Source organism: Mirounga angustirostris, unplaced genomic scaffold, assembly GCF_029215605.1.
Source record: "Mirounga angustirostris isolate CCGP_5_RB_7025 unplaced genomic scaffold, mMirAng1.0.hap1 SCAF_10, whole genome shotgun sequence".
NCBI classification, from domain to species: Eukaryota; Metazoa; Chordata; class Mammalia; order Carnivora; family Phocidae; genus Mirounga; species Mirounga angustirostris.
The window spans coordinates 128,236,963-128,241,248 of NW_026991718.1; positions in this window are offsets into that span (position 1 = coordinate 128,236,963).

Below are 4,286 nucleotides of genomic sequence, written 5' to 3' on the forward strand. Positions count from 1 at the left end.
AAAGGATATTTCTAAGGATATGAATGTACAGCCAGCCAAAGAGATTCATAAGGCAAGGTCCAGGCGGGTCCTGAGGGCAGGGTCTCTGCCCCCTGGGGTTGGGATGTGCCACCCTCCTGGCATGTGGATATGTTCACCAGGTCTGAAGCTCTCTGAACCCCATACTTTGGGGATTTTTATGGGGTCTTCATCACATAGACACGGTCAATTATGGACTCATTTTCCAGCCCCTCTCCTCTCTCTGGAGGTTGGGGGTGGGGCTGAAAGTTCCAAGCTTCTAATCATGGCTTGGTCTTTCTAGTGACCAGCCCCCATCCAGGAGCCCACCACCATGATATTGCTGTCACCCAGGGAATCCCAAGGGATTTAGGAACTCTGTATCAGGAACTGCAGTCAAAGACCAAACATGAAAACAAAAGATGCTCCTAGCATCCCTAATTACAAGGGTTTTAGGAGCTCTGGGTCAGGAACCAGGGGCAGAGACCAATATGTGTATTTTGTAGGATTTTACACACGCCTGCCCTAAGTGTTCTGCAAACATCTCATCTCCTCTCTGTTCAGAGGTGGCATGAGAGGGAAAAGCACTGGGCTAAGAAGCCGGGGACCAAAGCTGAAGACCCAATTATTTGTAAATTGTTGGGAGGCCTCGGGCCACTTAGGGCACTAAGTGGCCCCGGTCCTTGAGGGCTTCCCCTGTGCCAGGGGCTGGGCTAAGCCCTTTCATGGAGTCTGATGGGACGGGGTGTGTGTGTGCACGCGTACACACACGCGCCTGAGCTGCGAAATACCAGTCAGGTAATCTCTGGGTGAATCTGCTGATGGGAGAGGTGCCCTTATATTTGAATTTAGAATTGGGGTTCTGCAGTATACAGATGGGCGGCAAAAATTCATGCTAATGATTTCAAATTTTAAATATTTCCGTACTCAGAGCAACATTAAATAGCAAACAAACAAACAAAAACACCATGAGCAGTCAAGAAAGGAAAATACTTGATGTTTCTGTACCCTGAGTTGAGTACCTTTAGTGTCACTTTTCGGCTGCTTTTTGAACAGGGACCCGGCGTTCTCATTCTGCTCTGCGCTCCCTGCTTGCGCCCCAAGCGCGCAGGCCATGTAGAAAGAAGAGCAGAGGGAGCAAGGGCCCAGAGCGGTGTGTGGGGAGCGGGACTTTGCTCGGGGCCCAGCACTGGCCTCCCCCGACCCAGATTTGCAGAGAGGAAGGAGCTGGGAGAGTTGTTTGCACTTGGTTCAGTTAATCAAGGGCCCGGGCGGGCATCAGCAGTAACTTAGACTTTATCACAATATTTGCTTTGGCTCCGGGCTTCGCCTTGAAGGTGAAGTTTGGTGAGGGCAACAGCTGCTGTGAGCTCACTCCCTTGGGTCCTTCCGGAGGCGTGTGAGCACAAAGAAAGCTCATTCTTCTGCTCTTAGAAACAATCAATCCCTTTCCCTCTTTTATTTATTTTTTCGTCTTAAGTCCAATTTAGAACGGGCCGGGGGCCGTGACTCGGTCCTACCTCGTGCCCCTTGGAGAAGCCGAGGACGGAGCTCGGGGCCCTGTCATCTCCGGGAGCAATACTTATGACCCGCTAGGAGGGGGAAGGCACCCACTGCTGGTGTTCCTGCCACAGGGACTGGGAGCTGTGGCAGGGAGGGGCCTGCCACTGGATGGCCGGGGGGTTGGGGGGGGCGCACCCTCCCGTAGGGACAGCCTTGTCATCACCAGCTCAGCTTCTCTGAAAGGCTCATCAGCTTCTGGAGCTAACAGGAGTGGGGAGCCAGAGAGAAGGGTGGCCATTGGCCTCTCCAGCGTCTGAGTGAGAGGTAGTGTCCCCTTCTGTGGTCCCCAAGCTGAGGACCAGATGGGACGAAGCATGTGCCTTGAGCCCTCAGTGATCAGGAGGGGAGGAACTGAGAGAGGGGACACTGTCTGAGCAGATGGTGGGATGATGTCACTCTCAGGCGGGGCTTGGGGGCAGGGTGGTTTGTGGAATTGACTCTCTGGGCCATTCCGAAGCTTTCTCTAGCATGCATCCCACAGGATACAGGAAGGAGCTTGGCTTTGCTTCACTTGGGGGTGGGTTTGAATGCCAGCTCACAATCTCAGATGGATCCCTGTCACATGGCCAATATAAGGAGCACAGAGGTGCTCAATGCACGTGAGTTCTACTTATAATCAGTATGGCCCAGAATCGAAAATTCCCCAATTTTTAAATGTCAGTGTATCAGAGAGTACTCTTTGTCACCCAAATTGATGTTCTTCTTTTCCTTTGATAATAGCACCTCTGAATTTTTGTCAGGCTCGTGGCCATCCCGAATATGATACACCCCCAGCAGGTACATGTGGGCCACATGACCAAGTTCAGGCCAATGGGTTGATAGCAGAAGTGATACGGGCAACTGCAAGGCCTTGACCCCAAAAGGAAGGGCCCACCCTCCCCTGCCCTTCTGCTGCTGACTCGGTGCAGACCCAGACCACGTGATGGGGGGGGGGTGGCGCTTCGGAAAGGAGGCAGAGCAAGAGGGAGGGAGCCTGAGGCCCCAGCCCCATGGAGCCTCTATATCCAGCTGCCTGTCCTCAAACTGTTCTGGAAGAGAGAGATCAAATTCTCTTATCCTTAAGCTGCTATTATTTGGGGTCTCCAGGTCAGTAGCTGAACCTGTACCCTAACGAATTCCTTTGGCAGCTAGTGTGCCAAGCAGAACACATCCCAGGCTGGGCACAACTTGTGGGACCCCAGTTTACAAACTCTGCCTAACCTGACCTGGGGAATAAGACCGGAAAGAAACCTGTTTCATTAGAATCAATGTATAATAGTAATAATAATTAAAATCTCAATATTTGGGGCACCTGGGTAGCTCAGTAGGTTAGGCGTCCAACTTTTGATTTCGGTTCAGGTCATGATCTCAGGCTCACGAGCTTGAGTCCTGTGTCAGGCTCCATGTTGGGCGTGGAACCTGCTTGGGATTCTCTCTCTCCCTCTCCCTCTACCCCTCTCCCCCTGCTCATGCTCTCTCTCTCTCTCATAAATAAATAAAAGCTCAATAATTATCATGAGCTGTCTATGCCAAGACTGTACTCAGTCCTTTTCCTGCATTATCTAGTTGAATCCTCAAACGATCTGTAAGGTAGGTCCTTTTACAGACGAGGGTATGACATTAAGCGTGGGCCGAAGCAAGTTGTGCTTACGGTTGGTGAGAGCCTCTGGGGCCAGCAGGAGGCCAGGGACCCGGACGTGATGCACACTGACCACGGCAGAGATAAGACCGTGGCTGTGGTGGGGTTGTGGGGGGAGGGGACCTGTGCCTCCACAGACACTGAGGTCGTGGCAGCGTTGGGCCTCAGGAGAGGCGTCACTGCCGTAGAGAAGCAGGAAGAGCAAGGGTGTGAGGGCCCAGGCGATTCCCTCCCTCATGACTGGGGGTCCAAACTCCCTCCAACTCCTTCGTAAGTGGCCCGGATGGGGGAGATGCCCAGAGGGTGCTGAGAGCATGTTGAGATGGGGTGGGGAGCCACTCAGGTTTGGCTGAGGCCCTGCCCCTGTGGTTTCCTGAGCATGGCTGCTCTCGGGAGTACCCTCGCCCCAGATCCCCAACAGCACCCCTGACTCATGCTTCTGTCCTCACAGGAGAACTGTTCGCCCAGACAAAGGGAGGAGGCCTGCGGTGTGAGTAGGGGCAGCCATAAATGAGGGGTCTCTGAGCCACCAAACTGCAGCAAAGCAAAGGTTATTTTAAACCAGAAGAGAGAGGCTTAGGGGATTAGAAGAATATCCTGACAAGTTGGACAAAATAAGGCATGACTTCCCAGGTTGATTCACAGGGCATGGCTCTCATGCCCCACTCTTCCCCTTCTGAACCTTCTGAAGTTTTTGTGTGTTTTTGTTGTTTTTGTTTTTTTAAGCTGAAGGCAGAAGAGCAACATGTCGGGAACATGCCCTGGCTCTGCCACTTCCCGTCTGTGTGACCTTGGACAATTCACATAACCTCTCTGGAGTCTCAGCTTCTGCGGGGGAAACGGGCGTGCTGGGAGTAGCTGCCCGGCAGGGCTGTGAGGCCTGAGGTGGAATCGTGTAGGTCACGAATTTGCGTTACACGTGTTGGATGAAACGCTCTACGAGTGGCTACTTCTACTTCCTCACGGACAACGTCCTTAGCCAGCATAGTAGCTTCCTCCTGCTGCCCTCACAAGTCAGCACAAACACAGATTTAGTACCTTACGGTTCTGGAGTTCAGAAGTCCTAAACTGGAGGTGTCAGGAAGGCAGGGTTCCTCCGACAGGTTCT